Source organism: Galeopterus variegatus, unplaced genomic scaffold (genome assembly GCF_000696425.1).
Source record: "Galeopterus variegatus unplaced genomic scaffold, G_variegatus-3.0.2 Scaffold13522, whole genome shotgun sequence".
In the NCBI taxonomy this organism is placed as follows: Eukaryota; Metazoa; Chordata; class Mammalia; order Dermoptera; family Cynocephalidae; genus Galeopterus; species Galeopterus variegatus.
This window is the reverse complement of record NW_007739633.1, coordinates 1-22,078: the sequence shown is the minus strand read 5'-3', so window position 1 is coordinate 22,078 and position 22,078 is coordinate 1. Positions and strand designations below refer to the sequence as shown.

The 22,078-nt window shown below is 39.0% G+C and overlaps 1 pseudogene; it reads left to right on the top strand.

The window, feature by feature from the left end:
- LOC103581626 overlaps positions 1 to 16,572 on the top strand; it is a 51,584-nt pseudogene extending 35,012 nt beyond the window's left edge.
- The last annotated feature ends 5,506 nt before the right edge of the window (positions 16,573 to 22,078 follow it).

Below are 22,078 nucleotides of genomic sequence, written 5' to 3'. Positions count from 1 at the left end.
CGAGCCAAGGGTTGCGATCCCCTACCCGTAAAAAAAAAAAAAAAAAAAAAGAATATTTTAGTCACTGTGTAAATGTGTGCTCAGCTCACTTCTGGCTCTGAACAGCTACAGTGGCCCGGGCTCTCCCTAAGCAGTGACGTGGGTCATCCCTTGAATTTGATGTTCAAGGATCCCAAGAATAGTAGCACTGATGATTCACTCAGTAGCTGAGGAACATGGAGATCACTTCTTTCAAAGTGCTATCTAAAAACACTTACAACAAGCCAGGCCCTGTGCTAAGCACTTTGCTTTTAATATCCTTTTAACCTTCAAAACAATCTTATAGGTAGGGATTTTAATCTCCATGTCACATATGAGGAGACTGATGCTCAGAAAGATTTAAAGACTTAAGATCACTCAGAAGGTAACCAGCAGAGACAGGATTTGAACCCATGTTTTCAGCTGTTATATGCTGTGTGTGGTTGATGATGCCGCCAGTGAAAGGTCTTTTCCATTGGCTATTCCTGTTAACTTATGTCCTAGAAGACCTGGGCCCCAGGTTTCTTTCTCCAACAATGGTTGACTTGGAGCTTATAATCTGACAATTCCACGTACTCAGGTAAAGAAGCACTAGCAGGATACAGGAAGGTGTTCTTGAGAATTTGGAAGAGTCAAAGAAGGATGAACACGAACATGAGGAATGTGTTATTGAAAACCAGAGGAAAGGGAATCCTTGTTATATAGTGGCAGAAGCTGAGCAGAATTGTATCCTGCAGTTAATGTGGAAAGCGTAATTTGTAAGTGATAAAAATGTACACGGCTGATGAACTTTCGAAGCAAAGTATTGAAGATGTGACCTGGTTTCCTTCCCCTGCACTCCTCTCCACACCTCTCCTCTCTTTCCTCCTTCCCTCCCCCCGTCCCCCATCTGCTCCTGTCTCAGTCTGTTCAGGCTGCTGTAACATAATACCACAGACTGGTGGCTAATAAACAACAGAAATAATTCATTTCTTACAATTCTGGAGGCTGAAAAGTCCAAGAACAAGGCACTGGCAGATTCAGTGTTTGGTGAGGGCCAGCTTTCTGGTTCATAGGTGGACATCTTTTTGATGTAGCTTCACATGATGGAAGGGACAAAGGAACTCTTTGGGGTCTCTTATTAGGGCACGAATCCTATTTGTAAAGGCTCTACCCTCATGATCTAATCACCTCCCCAAAGTCCCACCTCCAAATACCATCCCCTTGGTGGTTAGGATTTCAACACATGAATTTTGGAGGGACACAAACATTCAGTCTATAGCACCTCCTTTCTCCTCCCCTCCCCCTCCTCTGCACTGACACTTTACTCTGGATTTGGACTTATATTTCCTTATTTACAAGCAATTTGAAGTTCACAGTATTTTTGGACTCCTATTCATGCTGTTGGTTTGAGTTATAAGCAGTTTTATTTGTTTTTCTTACTAATTTGTGTATTTTTATAGGAGATGGAGAGATTCACATTTAGGTGGCTGCATTATTTTATGGCAAATTTTCTCAACCTTTGTATTTTTGACATTTTTGGCCAGGAAATTCTTTGTTGTGATGGTCCAACCTGTGCATTGTAGGATGTTTAGCAGCACCCCCCGCCTCTACTCACTAGATGACAGCAGGAGTCACTCCCAGCACTCTCCAAGTTGTGACAAACAGAAATATCTGTAGACTTTGCAAAATGTCCCCGAGGAGGCAAAGTACCCCCCAACTGAGTACCATTGTTTTATAGGAATGCTTTTCATCTCTTTCTGCTCTACTTCTATATTTTCTTGGAAATTTTCTCAGCTTTATTTTTCATTTCAATCATCATGATTTAATATTTGTTGTTCTTGGAGTGTTTAATAAAAATTAAAATAACATCCTGTTCTTTTTCTATGAATGAGGTATTTTTTCTTTTTTCATTTAAAATCATTTATCATTGTTAATTGTTTTGATTTTTGCTTCTATTACCTTTGTTTTTTTGTAAGTTCTTTTCAGCCATTGGTTTGTTTTTTCATTGTCTTTATGTTAGGTGAGTTTTTCTAATGTCTGTTCACTGTTGGTTAACAATTTATATTTAAGAGTGAGATACTACAACACTGATTGTGACCTCTTTGTATGTGTATGGGGCATATTTGGTGGTCTTCAGGGTAGACTAATTGGAGAGTGATCCCATCATTTCATTGGAGAATCCTTAATGTCATTATCTATGTGTCTTTTTCTCTTGGCTTGATATGTTTCACCAGAGAGAAAGCCTTTAGTTTTCTACTTGTCAGTTAGCATTTTGGGAGGTGCTCAAGAAAGGGGCAGGTAGTAGGGGTGTGGGTCTCACCTTTCAATGTGTAGACTTTCCTTTTCTGTTCCTGTCTTTTTAGTAAAGCACTTCCCAAGCTGTGCCAGATTCCTCTGAGACCAAATCCTTCATGGTTTAATCTCTTCAGACAGTAAACATGCAGTCTTCTGCTGGGGTATAGAAGGAGATCAGGAGCTTAGATATTTCTTTCAGAGACTTTCAACCAATTTTCGTACTTTCAGTCCTACCGCTTACCGTTTTTGTAAAGATACCTGATGCCTGCAGCTCTTGAGCATTTGCATACTGCCATTTGGTACCCTCCGCCCCCAAATGACACTTAGCTTTCAGCTTTCTGTGGTCTTCTAGGTCAATTGCCTCTTATCCATTTGTTTTCCAGCTCCTAAAGTTTGCCGTTTTAATGGGAAAGGGTTGAGATAAATGCAAATACTTAGAGGTATGTTGTGCAAATAAATGAACATATTCAGTCCCGTGTGTTCAACTGGAAGCCCAACATGGTCTTTATCATAGCATATTGGTTCTCAAAGTGTCCTGAGAACAGAAGCATCAGCATCACCTTGAAACTTGTTAGAAATGCAAAATTTTGAGCTTCATCCCAGATTTCCTGAATCAGAAAATCTGGGAGTGGGTCCCAGCAATTTGTTATTACCAGTCTTCCAGGTGATTCTGATGCAAACAAAAGTTTTAGAACGACTTTAAGAGAAGAAAATTAGAAGTTTCCAAAAAGCAAGACATCTGTCTAAATAATCCATTATAATAATTCACGTTCTTTAAATCTTTGTCTTCTCATTTCAGGAAAACAGTTTAGTGTTTCAGACTTTTAGTTCCCCTGAGCTCATTTCTAAGACATCTGAAAACTGAAAGGGCATTTTAATTTAAAATATTATATTTAGTTTTGCACATTTACTATTTTTGTAATGTCTGCTTATTTTTGCAAACAAATATTTCAGTATTTCTTAAAAGGCTGCTTATATTTTTAGAATCATTTTTATTTCTCTGTTTTTCTTCTATATCCTATTTAACTACACTGCCCTCAATAGCCCTTTAAATTGAATTCAAATACATTTCAATTATTTCTGTTTCAACTTTTTTGAATACTTTTCAGTTTTACAGTTATTTCCTCCATATGTTATAGAACTCTAATTAAAATTCCTTGCTTACTCCTGTTTCCTCTCAACTCATTTTCCAAATGTCAATGGCTTCAGCTTTTCTTTCCTCATTTTTAACTACCTAACAAGAATAAATATGGAGCTGTTTTCACCCCCTTTCCATCTGAGTGTACTTGTCATTACTTTTAGAGTTATGGAAAATAGGATGAGGTAGGGAACATTTTCTCTTATTCATGCTTAGTGTTTATGTTTCTTTGTCTTCAACTGTAAACTTGAGCAAGTAAATCCAAACAAATCAAGGTCTCAGGAATCCACAATTTCTAGTGTAGCAACTAGCAACCTCTGACTGTAAGTGACAACAGGAGGCACATCAGTGCCCCTGATGTCATATCTGGCTTAAGATACACAAAGGAAACACTTCTCATTAAACAACAACAACAACAACAAAAACTATCTTAGTTATTAAATTTGTATAACCCTTTGCAGTTTTCAAAAAAATTATAACTTACCTCAACAACTCTGTATAGGTAGTTATTTCTATGTCTGTTTTACCAGCTAAGAAAAGAAGCTAATTAGGTAACTGGGACAAATTTCCACAGACAGGGTGGCTTAAGCGACAGAGATTTATTTCTTTAAAGTTCCGCAGCCTAGAAGTCCAAGACCAAGGTGTTGGCAGGTTTATTTCTTCTGGGGCCTCTCTCCTTGGCTTGCAGATGGCCGCCTTCTTACAGTGTCCTCACATGGCCTTTTATCTTTCCTTTGTCTCTCTTGTGTCTCTCTTTATGTCCAAATTTCCTCCTGTTATAAGAATACCAGTTGGATTGGATTAGGGTCTAGAAGCCTCATTTTAACTTAATTACCACTCTGGGTCTCATATCCAAACAAAATGGGTCTTCAAAAAGTTCATGAAAAGAATTTATCTTTTAATTCTATTTCTTCCACAAACTTTTTGAAGTACCCTCATACATTCTGAGATACTGGGGGTTAGGTTTTAATATATGAATTTTTGGGGGACACAATCGGCACATAGCAGTAATAGTAATCAGTTGTTCTGATTCCAGCTTTTTCTAGTTAACCATGACGGAAAACAAGTATAAGATGAAGACAGACACAATGGAGAAGTAGGAAAATTAAAGAAAGGAGTCCCTATTAGGACAAATGCCAGTTAAGCAGGCTTCAGGCTACTCTCCAAATGAATCTATCCTGTCTTGGTCTTTCTGGATATCTGATTTTTTTTTTAACTTCTGTTTTTAAGCCTTGTTCTCACCCAAGAGATATCTCCCAGGCTACTCTCCAAATGAATCTATCCTGTCTTGGTCTTTCTGGATATCTGATTTTTTTTTTTAACTTCTGTTTTTAAGCCTTGTTCTCACCCAAGAGATATCTCCTTTTTTTTTTAGCTCTATTGAAAAGCTTCTGTTACTGTTCTCTAGCTCAGCAGGCCTTTATAAGTATAGACACAAAGTTACTCTTGCAAACTCAAGCAGATACTCATGTATCTATTTTTAGGATGTCTGTTTCCTAAAAGCAACATAGAATTTAAAGAATTCTGTGATAATTAGGCTTTCAGGTGCTGGAAAGGGGTGAATTCCACAAAGAACACTCATCTCCCTGAAGTACCCCCTTGTATCTATTTTTAGGATGTCTGTTTCCTAAAAGCAACATAGAATTTAAAGAATTCTGTGATGATTAGGCTTTCAGGTGCTGGAAAGGGGTGAATTCCACAAAGAACACTCATCTCCCTGAAGTACCCCCATCCTTGTGTTGTACTGCTAAACACTTCAGGGCCTGTGAATTAAATTAGTATCAGATTCACTCTCATTGCAAATTCCCAGCTAGTTTTCTTCCTATTTTTAATAAAATAATGTCTTTCTGTTACTGGGAACAGTGAGAAATTGCCCTCCCTTTTCCCAAAGTGCATGATAGAATTTAAGAATGGCTGAGATTCACTTAGCCTTTGCACAAATACAAGTTTTACAGAAATAGAAATTTTGCAGAAAGGAACATTTTTAACTTTGTGTGCTTTACTGAAAAGGAAGCACAGATGAGCCAAGAGAGTAGGGCTTGTTCTTTGGGAACAGGAACATTTTTGGAACCTTTGTCTCCTTGTATCTCTTTCCCTTGACTACAGGGTTCTCTAGAGAAACAGAATCAATAGGATATATCTATCTATATCTATATCTATAGAGAGGGTGTGTGTGTGTGTGTGTGTGTGTGTGTGTGTGAGAGATGAGAGAGAGAGAGAGAGAGAGAGAGAGAGAGAGAGAGAGAGAGAAGAGGAGATTTATTATGAGAAATGGCTCATGCACTTATGGAGGCTGAGAAGTCTTACAATTTGCTGTCTACAAACTGGAGAACCAGGAAAGCTGGAATATAATTCAGTCCCTGTCCAAAAGCCTGAGAACCGGAGGAGCCAGTGGTGTTATTCCCACTCTGTGGCTGAAGGCCAGAGAATGGAGAGAAGGAAAGGGAGTGTGCATGTTGGGAAATGGGGGGTGAGCTGCTGGTGTAAATCTCACAGACCAGAGGCCTGAGAACCTGTAGTTCTGATGGCCCAGAGCAGAAGATGAATGTCACAGCTCAAGAGGAATTTGCCCTTCCTCTGCCTTTTTGTTCTATTTGGACTCAATGAATTGGATGATCTTGCCCACATCGATGAGGATGGATCTTTTTTTTTTTTTCCTTTTTGTCTTTTTTCGTGTCCGGCAACAGATCGCAACCCTCAGTGTCGTGCCCGTACCGGACCGGGACCGGCAATGGGATCGCAACCCTCGGTGTTGCGCCCGCACCTCGCTCAGCCAGTGAGCGGGAACCGGTCTGTATGTGGGATCCGAACCCTCGTCAGGAGCGCCACCGCGCTTCCCAAGTGGCGCACTGTAGCAGTGCGCCACCGGGCCGGCCCAGGATGGATCTTTTTTACTCAGTCTGCTTATTCAAATGCTGATCTCTTCTGGAAACACCTTCACAGAAACACCCAGAAACAATGTTTGAACAGTTATCTGGACATCCCTTAGCCCAGTCAAGTTGACACATAGAATTAATCATCATGCCTTTCCTTAAACCATGTACATGAGTCATTTTAGGATCAAATTTAATGTGTGAGAAAGAACCCCTCTGTGCATAACTGCTTTAAATAAAATCCAGTTAAAAGTAGTCTTTTACACATCCTCTTTCTGGTCCCAGACGAAAGTCTGCTTTTTATTTTGACACGTGGATGCAGTAGAATCAATTCAGTCTGTTATGTGTCAAAAGCTGACACTACTGGGGCATGCGATTTATGTCTGCTAGACAGTTGGTAGGTGCTAGGTATATGCATAGTTGCATATGCACATGTGTGCAACCCAAGGAGTGGAGTGATTTAGTTTAATCGAGAGAACAAACACATGTAAATAAATCCTTCTGCCCTTCAGGCTTATCCCATCTTAGTCCTTTTCTTTTGAGAACCTGATTTTTCTTTGGTAACCCGTCTTTGCATAAATAAAGCTACATCTACATGATTACAAGGTTCCTGGCCTTGTGGTAAGTAAAGAATGGAACTTTCTGTCAGGTGAGAACATCGACATTTTGGGGGACCTCCAGAAGAGAGGAATTCACACAACTTGTACAGGTAATCAGAAAGTAAGTCAGATCCTTGGCTTGGCTTCCTAAGACTCAAGTGGCTTTTGAAGGCCTAATCTGAGATTCTTTATAAAAGTCCCAGCAAAGCCAATCAGGAAAAGCTTATATGATAAATCATTATTTTTGCTGCACTTTATGCAAATAATCTGGCCAGAAACTAAACTTATTTTGCAAACGAATTAGCCTTGTCATAAATATATTTGTTAAAAATGGGAAACTTGGAGAGAGAAATTGTGTTTCAATAGGAAACTATGGTACACCTGTTATTAGATTCTAGTCCTGTCTTTTAATCTGTTAGTAAAGCTTGTATCTTCCAGGCGACAACAGTTCCACACCAGGATGATGGTGGTAGAAGGATTCCAACCCATCTTCTCCTGAGAGGAACCGAGTCCCTATAAATCACTAGATCAGTCAGTGAGAGATTTTATGCCTCCGAAATGTAGGCAGGGACTATGCTCATGACCAGGAAGAAGTAGTTTCAGAAGAATGAGACCTCCAGCCCCTTTCTCTTTAGGAGGAACGAAGATAAAATTTCTCAGGGGAAATGAGATGGATTAGGGCCAGGTCTGTGAACAAAACTGACTCCATTGTCTGTGCACAGCACATTTTGTTACTTTTCTTCTCCTCAGTCATGAGAAACCTAGAATGTATGATTACCCCATAGCCCACCCTGATAAAATAAACTGAGATAAGAAGGGAACAGATATTTACTGAGTTACAAAACCCCTTCCCCAAGGCTTGTTAAAATATAACTGTGAACTTTGTTTAAAACTTATTATTATCTACCAATTCCTTCTTTTCCAATAATTGTAAAAATTACATTACAGATTAACCTTAAGACTCCTTTAGGAGTTCCTGCGTGTGCACAAAGCTTCAAGGTGACAGCTACAATGACTTTCCTGGGGTGATGATAATGAACAACACCACCGTCTTGGAGCTACTGAGCAGGCACAAGGACTAAAGCTCTAAATGAGCATGTGCCCATGACACAGCCAGGAGGAACAGAACGGACCACCTCCAGAGGTGCAAAATGATGATGTTGGCCTGCACCCCTTCACCCCTTGCCCTATAAAGGACTCTGAACAGTTTCCCTTGGGGAGCTAGCTTTCCTGTAACTGCCCTACCTTATGCATAAGTTGCTAGCTTTAAATAAATAAATAAATAAATAACAAATAAATAAATAAATAAAGCTACAGACCAGCTTGCAAGGCTTGTAGACACCTCTTACCTATCAAGACAGGTAACTCTCTTCAGGGATCTGCTGATTCAATAATGGTAATGGAAGCATGTCCTACTTCCACTTGTTCTGAGACTGCTTGAGTCCACAATACATACTGGTATGTAATGGCAATTATATTAGCAAATAATTAAGCTACAGCTTCTAAAATTAGAGGCTGTGCCTACTTACAAAAGAATGCTGACTTATGTTCCTGAGATTTAATTGTTTTTATGATTTTTGCTCATATGAAAGAGCTGAAGCCTTCTTTTCTTTCCAACTCCCATATGTATAAATTGTCCCAGAAGACTCTGCACTGCAGGGATTCTATTAACAAATAGAAAGGGAGCCTTTGGGGAAGATTTAACTGATCATTCATTGGATTGGTCATTGAAAGAACAGTGCATCCAACAGCTGAGCCTGATGATTGAGTCATGCTTTGAGTGGAAATGTGGATGGGTTTTATGCAGGAAACACCCAGGAGAAGATATCCAGCAGGCTGGCAGGAGAGGGGGCCACTGACATGCGAATGTGGGCTTGGAGAGATGGGAAGGATTTGTAACAGCTGCTGAGCAGAATGGGACAGGAAGTTCCACTGACTGAATAAAATGAGATGCAGGAAACACCCAGGAGAAGATATCCAGCAGGCTGGCAGGAGAGGGGGCCACTGACATGTGAATGTGGGCTTGGAGAGATGGGAAGGATTTGTAACAGCTGCTGAGCAGAATGGGACAGGAAGTTCCACTGACTGAATAAAATGACTAAAGAATTGTCATCCTATTGTAGGCTTCACTAGTTTTAGATACTGTGGTTTTGGAGTGTCATCAACAGAATAGTTATAGAACTATCTCTCATGATACTCCAGGGCCAGAACATGTGAAATAGGATAACCAGGACTTTTGTCTCTTGGTTACTGTCAAACTGAAGCTATTGATTTTAGTCATAGAGGTTCTAGGTTTTCAATCTATTATGAATTTCAAAGCTGTTAGAATAGCAATAAACAAAGGATGAATAAGGCTTGGATACATTTAATTGATATTAAAATTACCACAAATCATTACTCTAAATTTTTAGAGTAAATGACTACACGAACTGGGATGAAACAATAAAAGAAAATCAAAGAAAAAACAAAAAAAACAGAAAGACTAAATTTTAGCATATCCTAGCCCACTCAAAGATACAAATAGTTTAAATCTGGCCCCTCCCACAGTGAAAAAACAGAAAATATTGTATGTTTTTTTCTTTCTAAGACAAAAAAGAAGGTATTGATTGACAGGTTTTTATTATGTAGACATATAGGATTACTCTGAGTTAATGCACAAGGTTTATTCAATCTTGTATTATCTAGGCCAGTGCCGTACAATAAAATATAATGTGAGTCACATATATAATTTAAAATTTTCTAGTAGCCTCATTGAAAAAGTAAAAAGAAACAGGTGAAATTAATATCAGTTATATATTTTATTTATTTCAATATGTCCAAACATTATCATTTCAACATATAATCAATATGAAAAATTCAGGTATTTTGCGTTCTTTTTTTCATACTACGTCTTTGAATCTGATATGATATTTTATACTTATAGCACATCTCAATTTGGACTTACCACATTTGAAGTATTCAATAGTCACATGTGGATATTGGCTACTATATTGGACAGTGCAGATCTAGAAGAAACATGCACATTAATGTAAAATATTATTATGTGTTTATAAAAACTCTTTCTACAATTTGAAAATATACTTTGGGATTTTCCCAGCCAATATCTCTTTGAAGTTTGCCTAATTAGAAGCATCTAAGTTACAATGTTTTACCTTGAGGATTTTTAGGGATTGAGTCTAAAATCACTTTCTGATTGAAATTGCATTTCTTTTTGGAAGACAGGAAAATCACGAGTGTTTGAACAAACGAGTGTTTTTCTTTCTGTTCGACTTTAGAGACAGTAAATTTTGAATTGTAATTTAACATTTGCATGGTGTTTTTTCCTTCGGAAACAGAAAAACATTGATATTCTTTGGAGACCTGGGGAATTACAGCTAGAACAACTGCTCCATTTTGGGTATGTTCATGTAATTATAGTACTTGCATTAGTGTATTGGGTGTAAATACAGCCTCTCAGGGATTTCCTCCATCCCTATTTGACATGGAAGTACAGACACATCTCAATTGATGATGGGGTTATGTCCCAATAAATTCATCATAAGTTGAAAATATCATTAAGTAGAAAATGCATTTAATCCACCTAACCTACTGAATACCATAGCTTAGCCTTACCTTCCTTAAACGTGCTCAAGATTCTTACATTAGCCTACAGTTGGGCAAAATCATCTAGCATAAAGCCTATTTATAATAAAGTGTTGAATATCTCATGTAATTTATTAAATACTGTACAGAAACTGAAAAACTGTGGTTTTATGTTGCTTGAAATATGGTTTCTACCAAATGCCTATTGCATTCGAACCATTGTAAAATCGAAAAATCCCAAGTCAAACCATTGCATGTCAGGGACTCTCTGTAGTTGGGTGATTTCCTCGCTCTCAAGAATGAGAAATAGCAGAGAAATCCACTGGACTGGTGGGGCTGTTTTGACAGGAATAAGGAACATCTCATGCTTGGATAGTAGACTGAGTCATGGTCAGGCAGGTATCTCAGCAGATGCCTTCACAACTAGAAGGTATTTATTGTTTATTTAACAAATACATAATGCTTACCAAGCAGTGCAGGCTGTCCAATTGTTTTATAAATATTACCCACTTAATCCACACGACAATCCTGTGACATCGGTACTATTATTCCCAGTTCAGAGGTGAGAAAACTGAGGCACAGAAGGGTTAAGTGACTCACCTGTGGTCTCATAGTGACTGGCAGAGCCAGGAATCAGACCCAGGCAGTCTGGCTCTACAACTATGCCCTAACCAGTCTGCTCCTCTCAGCTGCTCCAACCAACTGTCACAGAGCCTCCCTCTGCACCCCTTGGAAGATGTACATGCCCCTCTCTCCCGCAATCTTATGTCACCTTGAGAAAGAGGTCACTGAAATTATATTTCACCACTCCTTCAAAATGGGAGATAAAAATGGGAAGGTTAAGTTATAAAAAATAAAAATGCTGTATTTTCACATACCTCAGTTAAAGACATGAATGTCATACCTGCTACACAAATATAATTTATTACCCCCAATAATTGGCCTCTGGAATCTGTTTTGTTTATATGCAGACTCTTCAGTTCTTGCAAATTTTGAAGAATAATGTGTTACTGTGATGGATGCTGCAAGGTAGAACCGAGAGAAGCTTTGGGCTTAGGACAAAGATAAAGCCCCTCCCCATCACTGCAAATATTGCCTAAACTTGAGTGGCAGCTCTCCTTTGCTTTTCCTGTCAAAGGGTAAAGAGAAAAGTCAGGCAGTGTGTTAAGGGGAAGCTACATCTATTGAACATATTTCTGGAAGATCTAAGATTTTCTGCAGTTCAGTATGAGTACAAATGTTAAAAATGAGCTAGCTAAAGAGGGCAAGGATAAAAGGTTTACAAACTTCTGCAACGAGGTCAAAAGATGCACAAACTATTAAAAAAAAACTTTTTGTGTGAGCTTAAAATAGAAATACATGTCAAACTACCCCAGTGGTTACTATTTTTATTATATTTATTATTATTATTTTTAACTGCAAATACTCAGCTCTGTAGCTGCCCAATTGAGAACATGATTATTCGTTCACCCTTATTTTGGACAAGGAGTAGGTTATCCTCACACTAAATTATTTCACACAAAGATCCACATGCAATAAAGTATTCTGTGGAGTTTTCACATCCATTAGGAAGGATCGCCAGGCATCTTGACCAAGCTGCTCCATGATGTGTTATTTTTCTCTGAAATCTTTCTTAGACTACTGCCTTATTAATAGTTTTATACTTGTTCTTATAGAAAAAGGTGAAAGGATTGTATTGATGGGAGCAGTTGTTTTCAGATACATCAGGAATAATTTCTCTCTGGGAAGGACTGTGGGACCAGGATTGGCTAAGTCTGAGGGTGTGTGGGACTAGACCAAGAGGTGCACTAGCATAATTAGACGTGGCTGATAGTAATTCCACATGCCTGGCACTATTCTAACTCTTTTATACTTATGTTAGTAAAACCTCACAAAAATTCTATCAGTTAGGTACTATTGCCATTCCCTTTAAAAGATTAGAGAGTTGGTGCTCAGGGAAGTTAAGTAACTTGCTTAAGGTTACACAGCAAATAATGTCAGAGCTGGGATTTGAACTCAAGTTTGCCTTACTTTATGCTCCTAATTGTTGCAGTCTACTGACAGGACCTAGAATTAACCTCAAGTTAGGAGACAAGAATATTTGTTTGTTCGTGTGTGTGTGTGTGCGCGTGCACATGCATGTGTTGGGAGATGGTTGGTCTAGAACAGGGTTTGGCAAGCTTTTTCAATGAAGGACCAGATATGAATATTTCAGATTTTGCGGGCCACATATGGTCTCCGTTGCATAATCTTTGTTTTTCTTTACAATACTTTAAAAATGTAAAACACATCATTTTAGCTGTCTATACAAAAGAGGTCACAGGCTGGCTTTGTCTTGTATATTGCTAATCCTAGTTCTAAAAACTACTTATATTAATGTACACTAATACTGAGGGCGAGTTTTGAAACGATGTTTGAAAAACAGAAATTCATATATATGTATGCAGACTGTCATGCATCACTTAAGGGGGATACATTCTGAGAAATGTATTATTAGGTGATTTTGTTGTGCAAACATCATAGAATGTTACTTACACAAACCTAGATGGTATAGCCTACTGTACACCTAGGCTGTATGGTATAGCCTATAGCTCCTGACTGCAAACTTCTATAGCTTGTTACTTTACTGAATGCTATAGGCAATTGTAACACAATGGTAAGTATTTGTGTATCTAAACATAGAAAAGGTACTGTAAAAATACAACAGAAACGTTATGTGGTGCATGACTGTGTGTATATATAGATCTGTATCTATGGCATTTTCTAACTTCAAGTTCTTTGTTAGTAGGACAGTATTGCTACACTCTCAGAAAGCAGGCATATTTTGCTAAACTTGATAAAGTGTAAATAACTCAGATGGTTATAGACTTCTTTGTATATTTAATGTGTTTGTCTATATGCATACATACATGCATATATGTATACATATGAATTGATATATATGAATTGATTTCCTAATCTAGTACCCAATCTGTTCTATAGATTACATATTGAAACAAGCCAATGTAGTTATGGGATAAAAATTTGGTGTATACTATTGGGTTTGGGGGTTGGCAATGCTAATAGGTTACACTCTTATCTCTCCTCCCAAGTTTTAATCCAATCGAGATAAAAGCATCTGATGAGGATCAAAATGTCATTTTGTTGCTGATAGGGCTGTATGAAAATAGCTTAAGGTGTGAGCTTCTAATTATTGAACCCTTGGGCTGAATTACTCACCTAGTTTTAGGCTGCACTGGGCAACTGTAGTCTTCTCCTCATGGGACAGGATCTTTCCTGCTGTGTATCATATGCCTCAGGGACAGAGGACCAAAGCACTATTTTAACTGGGAGGCAGATCTGGAAAAGAGGAGGGAGGAACTCAGCACATCCAGATCCCTTTCCTCCCCTAAACTTTGTGATCACCCCAAGATGGTCAACAGCAGTCAGCTTAGCCTTTCCAATTAGGGTACCAGTTTTGTTGTCCAAATTGGAGACCCCAAAGGAGAAATTGGTGCTCGATTGTGAAAGACACACTGTTAGCTATTCTATTCATCATCATTTTATATAAAACCAGATAAAAAACAAATTTAATTTTTTAAAAATCTGGCAAATCTGGTTTGACTCTTCGTGTATTTTGTCCTGGTCAGTGACATTTAATGTAGTCTAAAGATTTACTGTGCTGCTGAAATGATGGAAATGTCCTGGGCTGTGTCACCCAGTCTGCCCATGTCCCCCAGCATGCCCGAGGGGCTCAATGACAGAGCCATGGTCATTGCATTTCAATATGTTCAGGTCTGGTCATCTTCATCAGGAAGCTGACTGGTACGGAGGGAGGCTAGATTAAATCAAAATGACAGAAGCAGAAAAGGGATAAATTGCCCCAGTATTCTCTCTTCCAAACAACAATCATTCCATGATGTACAAACCCCTGATTTTCTCCCTTACCACTCCTAGCTTCTTGCATTTACTGTGTAATTGGAGTTTAGGGGTACAAGAGGCATGGAGCCATCCTCTCCAAGTCATGTGGTTCTCTCCATTCTTGCTTTTCCCTCCCTTCCTTCCTTCCCCATACCAAATATTTGCCAATATGTGCCACTGTGCTTGATGCTGGGGTTACAGTGGCAAGCAGTTCAGACATTGCTTCAGTCCTCATCAGCCTGCAGACCAATGGGACAGCCCAGACATTCAACAGGCTGAAACCTCCATTGTAGCTTCTGTCTAGTTGGAGTTCATGGAGGTTCTCGATGTGCAGATTTAAATGTTTCTTGTCAAATTTCGTCTGGAAAGTTAATCTTATACAGTATTTTGTCTGATTTGTGAATTGCTTTATATGGGAAGCATTTAAAAAGGATCATTGGGCCATCCCTGTCCTCATCCATGTTCTCGTTCCTGTCCATGTTGCTGGCCGGGGGCATGCTGTGGATGCGTAGGCCCTACCTGGCTGCCCCGCTGCTATAGGCTGCCCTCGGCCTCGCATGGGGTGGGTGTGGAGGGCCTGTGGGCTGGGTGGTGAGCTGGGGGTGTGTGCGAGCCTGGCTGCAGCCTGCAGGACAGGTACAACAGCTGCACCAGAAGGAAGGACCCTCTGGTTGTGGTGCCCACAGAGGCCATCTCCTGGTATAGCTGTGGACCAGCTATATACAATTATGCACACCTTGGCCGTGCTTGCTTTTATGTTAGATTTGATACAATTTGCAGGATCCTAACCAAGGTTTTTGAATGCAACATAGTCACGATGATGGGTATTATAGATGTGGATGGTAAAATAAACAAAAGAGCCAATCAGATGAATATTTCACCTCCTTCTCTTGCCAGTCTTTATGAGGAAGATTTTAAGTAAGTCATGGCAGCCTTGAAGGTTCTCCAACCCACAGTGTATGTGACGGTAACTGAAAAATATTCCCCAGATCATTACTTTCGTTGAAGGAATAATTGCTCATGGGCATGCGTATTCAACAGCGAAAGGCAATGTCTACTTTGACTTGAGGTCTAGAGGAGACGAGTACGGCAAACTGGTCAGTGTGGTCCCCAGCCCAGCAGGAGAGCCAGCTGATTTTGACAAATGACACGCCAGTGACTTTGCCTGTGGAAGGCAGCCAAGCCCCAGGTGGCTTTTTGGGCCTCTCCTTGGGGAAATGGAAGACCTGGCTGGCATATTGAGTTCTCTGCCATAGCAAGTATGGTGTTTGGAAGCGAACTGGACATCCATTTCGATGGGATAGATTTAGCTTTTCCATGGATTTGAAATTGCACAGTGTGAGGTCTTTCATCATGCAAGCAGTGGGGAAATTATTTTCTACGTTCTGGTCACTAGCACATGAAAGGCAAAGAAGAAAAAATGTCCAAATCATTAAAAATCTACATCACTGTTAAGGACTTTCTGAAGATATTTCCCCCTGACATCTTCTGGCTTTTCTGCATGTGGAGCAGTTACAGATCAGTTGTTGACTACAGTGACAGCTCCATGCTGGAGGCTGAGCACCTCCAGCTGGGGCTTGCCTCCTTCATTGAGGATGCGCACACCTACATGAAGGGGCAGCTGGCCTGCAGTTCTGTTGGGGAGGATGTGCTATGGGAGAGACTCACCAGCAGCAAGGGGACCATGAGGGTGCCACTGGCTGATGACTTTGACATTTCTGGGGTGGTCCATGCCCTCCTCCACCTGTCCATGCTGTCCTGGACCTCATGAACCATGGGAATGAACAGCTCAGGGTGGCCACTAAGAAACCTGGTGGTCTGCAAAGTCTGGCTGTGTTTCATGCCATTGTCTCCTATGTTGAATAATTTTTTGAGATCGTTGGAATTTCTCTGACAAATTGACAGTGTGTTGCAGGAGACGGCAGTGTAGCCATACTGCACAACATGGTGGATGAACTGGTGCAGTTCTGGCTGAAGGTTCGGCAGTACATGGTGGCCACACCAGAGGCCACTTGGGGAGGCCTGGCAGCAGCAGCTGCTCGAGAGGTGGCCCCTGCTGGAGGTGTGTGACACCCTGTGCCAGGACCTCACTGACCATGCCATCAGCACTAAGGACAGAAGTGGTTCCACATCTATGTAGGAACTGCTGGATCAAAAGACAAAAGACCCAAAACTGGGGAGCTGAGGATGAAGTAAAGCCATGGACTCCCAGACTCATGATGTGGCTTCTGTGCTCTCCTATGATACAAACTTTATATTAAAGTTTCCGAGTTCTGGGTCAAGATGGTGGATGAGAGGTGCCCCTCATGCAATTCTCCTGCAGAAGAGGTCCAGAGCAGGGACTGGACAGCCAGGATCAGCACAAGAGAGATTCTCCTGTGAGACTAGAAGAGTCTACTCAGCTGCAAGCACTTCCCAGTGGTAACCCCTGGTTGCTCCTGACCCAGCCTGCCCTACCACTGCTGAGGTTGTCAGTGCCATTGTCCAACCCTAGGGCAGGGATCCTTCTCCCCCATGGGACTTCCTCCTGCTCTCTGCAGCAGCCACTGAAGCATGTTGCTGCATGGCCCATGCCACCTGCAGCTGCATTCCCAGCCTTTGGAACTGCAGACTGGTTCTATACCTGGAATCTCAAAAACAAACAAAACAAACAAACAAACAAACAAACCTACCACCATGAATATACAAGAAAAAACAAATCCCACTGTACTGTACTACCTCAAAAACCCAACAAACTCCAAAGCCAAAGAACAACAGGAAAAGAAAGGAACAAAAGATACTTAAAACAACCACACAAAAGCAATTAAATAACAGGAGTTAGACAATACCTTTCAATAAGAATGCTAAATGTTAGTGGATTGAACTCCCCACTCAAAAGACATTGAGTGGTCAGATGGGTTAAAAAACTAGACCCAACTATATGCTGCCTGCAAGATAGCCACCTCACCTGTAAAGGCTCACACACTAATAGTGAAAGGATATACCACACAAATGGAAACCAGAAAAAAGATATACCACACAATGGAAACCAAACATGAGCTGGAGTAGCTATTCTTACATCAGATAAAATAGACTTTAAACCAAAAACTATAAAAAGAGACAAAGAAGGCCATTATATAATGATAAAGGGATTGATCCACCAAAAAGGCATAACAATCATAAATATATATGATCCCAACATTGGTGCATCCGGATATGTAAAGCAAACATTATTACACCTAAAGAGAGAGATAGACCTCAACACAGTAATAGTTCGGGACCTGAACATTGTCCACTCAGCATTGGACAGATCATTTAGGCAACAAACCAACATAGAAACACAGAATTTAAACTACACTTTAGACCAATAGGACTTGGTGGATATATTTAGAACATTTCACCCAACAACTAGAGAATATGCATTCTTCTCATCAGCACTGGAACATTCTCCAAGTTTAGACCACATATTAGGTCACAAATCAAGTATCAACAAATTTTTAAAAACTGAAAAAATTTTATGCATCTTCTCAGACTGCAATGGATTAAAACTGGAAATCAATAACAAACAAAACTTTGGAAACCATACAAATACATGGAAATTAAATAACATGCTCCTGAATGGCACATGGGTTAAAGAAGAAATCAAACAGGAAATCAAAAAATTTCTCAAAGCTAATGATAATGACACATCATACTCAAACCTATGGGATACTATAAAAACAGTACTAAGAGGAAAGTTTTTTTGCATAAATGCTTAAATCAAGAGAATAGAAAGACTTCAAATAAACAACCTAACATTACACCTCAAAGAACTAGAAAAAGAATAACGATCCAATCCCAAAGTTAGTAGATGGAAAGAAATAATTAAAATCAGAGCAGAACTAAATGAAATAGAGACCAAAAATATGATACAAAATATCAATGAAACAAAAACTTGGTTTTTTGAGAAGTTAAACAAAATAGACAAACGATTAGCCAGACTAACTAAAAAAAAAGAAGAGAGAAGACCTAAATAACAACAATCAGAAATGAAAACGGAGACGTCACAACTAATACCACAGAAACACAAAGAATCATTAGAGATTACTATGAACACCTATATGCAAGCAAATTTGAAAACCTGTAGGAAATGGATAAATTTCTGGACAAATGCAAACTACCAAGACTGAACAAAGAAGACACAGAAAAACCGAACAGACCAATAACAAGCTACAAGATTGAAGCAGTAATTAGAAATCTTCCAACAAAAAAAAGCCCAGGACCAGTTGGCTTCCTTGCTGAATTCTACCAAACCTTTAATGAGGAATTAATACCAATTCTTTCCAAACTATTCCAAAAAATAGAAACAGAGGCCATTCTCCCAAAGTCATTCTACGAGGTCAGCATCACCCTCATACCTAAACCAGACAAAAATACAACAAAAAAAGAAAACTACAGGCCAATATCCTTGATGAACTTAGACCTAAAAATCCTCAACAAAATACTAGCAAACAGAATACAGCAACACATCAGAAAGATTATACACCATGATCAAGTGAGATTCATCCCAGGGATACAAGGATGGTTCAACATATGCAAATCAATAAATGTGATACACTGTCAACAAAATCAAGAACAAAAACCATGTGATCATCTCAATAGATGCAGAAAAGGCATTTGAAAAAGTTCAACATTCCTTTATGATTATGATTCTCAACAAATTAGGTGTAGAAGGAAGGTATCTCAACACAATAAAAGCCATGTATGGAAAAACCCACTGCCCGTATCATCCTGAATGGGGAAAAGCTGAAAGCTTTCCTCTTAACAACAGGAACAAGACAAGGATGCCCACTCTCACCACTCCTATTTAAGATAGTATTGGTAGTACTTGCCAGAACAGTTAGACAAGAGAAAGAAATAAATGGTGTCCAAATAGGGAAAGACAAAATCAAATCGTCCCTGTTTGCAGATGATGTGATTCTATATATAGAAAACCTGAGAACTGTACCAAAAAACTCTTAGAGGTGATAAATGAATTCAGTAAGGTTGCAGGATACAAAATCAATATACAAAAACCAGTATTGTTTTTGTACTCCAACAATAAACTAGAAGAAAAAGAAATCAAGAAAGCAAGCCCATTTACAATAGTCACCAAATAAAATAAAATAAAATAAAAATCTAGGAATAAATCTAATGAAAGAGGTGAAAGATCTCTACAACAAGAACTATAAATCACTGCTGAAACATTAAAGAGGACACAAAAAGATGAAAGACATTCCTTGCTCGTGGACTAGAAGAATCAATGTAGTGAAAATGCCCATACTACCCAAAGCCATCTACAGATTCAATGCAATCCCCATCAAAATACCAGTGACATTCTTCACAAAACATAGAAAAAACAATCCTAACATTCATATGGAACAACAAAATACCCCAAATAGCTAAAGAATCCTGAGCAAAAAAGCTAAAGCTAGAAGCATTACACTCCAGACTTCAAACTATATTACAGTTCTATAGTAAACAAAACAGTATAGTACTGTCATAAAAACAGACAAATAGACAAATGGAACAGAATAGACAACCCAGAAATCAACCCACGTATTTACAGCCAACTGATCTTCGACAAGGGCACCAAGAACATACAATGGGGAAAGGAGAACCTCTTCAATAAATAGTGTGGGGAAACTGGACATCCATGTGTAGAAGAATGAAAACTTGATCTGTACCTCTTGCCATATACCAAAATCAACTCAAAATTGATTAAAGACTTAAATGTAAGACCTGAAACTTTAAAACTCCTACAAGAAAACAGGAGAAACATTCCAGGATGTAGGACTGGGCAAAGACTTTATGAATGAGACCCCAAATTACAAGCAACAAAAGGAAAAATAAACAAGTGGGATTATATGAAACTAAAAAGCTTCTTCACAGCAAAGGAAACAATCAGCAGAGTGAAAAGACAACCTACAAAATGGGAGAAAATATTTGCAAACTGTGCATCAGATGAGGGATTAATATCCAGAATATACAAAGAGCTCAAATAAATTTACAGCAAAAAACCAAACAATCCAATTAAAAAATGGGCAAAGGAGCTGAACAGACATTTCTCAAAGGAGGACATACAACTGGTCAACAGGTATATGAAAAAAATGCTCAACATCACTAATCATCAGGGGAATGCAAATCAAAACCACTTTGAGATATCATCTGTTGCTAGTTAGACAGGCTATTAAAAAAAGAGAGAGAATAGCAAATGCTGGTGAGGATGTGGAGAAAGAGGAACACTTCTGCACTGTTAGTGGGAATGTACATTAGTACAGCCATTATGGAGAACAGTGTGGACTTTCCTCAGACAACTTCAGATAGAACTACCATGTAATCCAGCAATCCCACTACTGGGGATATATCCAGAGAATTGGAAATCATCATGTCCAAGGGATATTTGTCTTCCTGCAGCTCTATTTACAATAGCTAGGCAATAGAACCAACTTAAATGTCCATTGTTGGATGACTGGATAAGGAAAATGTGGTATATATACACAATGGAATACTACTCTGCCATAAAAAAGAATGAAATACTACCATTTTCAGCAACATGGATGAGCCTGGAGAAAATTATCCTAAGTGAAACATTTGAGGTGCAGAAAGAGAAACACCTCATGTCCTCACTTATAAGCAGGAACTGAATCCATAAATAAACAGATAAACGATAAAGAGAGACAGAGAGAGAGAAAGAATGAAATAATAATCACAATAACACGTTACATTTTTAGGAGGAGAGAAAAGAACTGTGGTTACTAGAAGTGGGAAAAGGGAGGGGGGGGGAGAGGCAGGAGGGTTAATGAGAAATTGGTTAGTGGACTCAAAGAATGATTACGTAATGTAATGATGACTAAGCTAATTATCCTGATCTAACCATCACACATTACACACAACTATTTTTTTTTTTTCCTTTTTGTCTCACTTTATAAAGGGTCTTTGTCATGAATGAGTGTTGGATTTTATCAAATGCTTTTTCGGCGTCAATAGAGATGATCATATGGTCCTTGTGTTTGGTTTTATTAATATGGTGGATCACATTTATTGATTTGCGTATGTTGAACCAACCTTGCTTCCCTGGGATGAATCCCACTTGATCGTGGTGAATGATCTTGCATATGTGTTGTTGTATTCTGTTTGCTAATATTTTATTGAGGATTTTAGTGTCTATATTCATCAAGGATATCGGCCTGTAGTTTTCTTTCTTGGTTATATCTTTACCTGGTTTTGGTATCAGGATGATGTTTGCTTCGTAGAATGTGTTTGGAAGCTTTGCTTCTGCTTCAATCTTTTGTAATAGTTTGTAAAGAATCGGTGTCATTTCCTCTTTGAATGTTTGGTAAATTCTGCTGTGAATCCATCTGGTCCTGGGCTTTTCTTTGTTGGGAGCTTTCTGATAACAGCTTCAATCTCCTTTACTGTTATTGGTCTGTTCAGGTTTTCTACATCTTCTTGTCTTAGTTTTGGAAGCTCGTGTGAGTCCAGAAATTTATCCATTTCCTCCAGATTTTTGAACTTGTTGGTGGATAGCTGTTTGTAGTAGTCTCGGATGATTCCTTGTATTTCGGTTGGGTCAGTTGTCATATCACCTTTTTCATTTCTAATTTTTGTTATTTGAATCTTCTCTCTTCTTTTTTTTTGTTAGCCGTGCTAGTGGTATGTTGATTTGATTTATCTTTTCAAAAAACCAACTT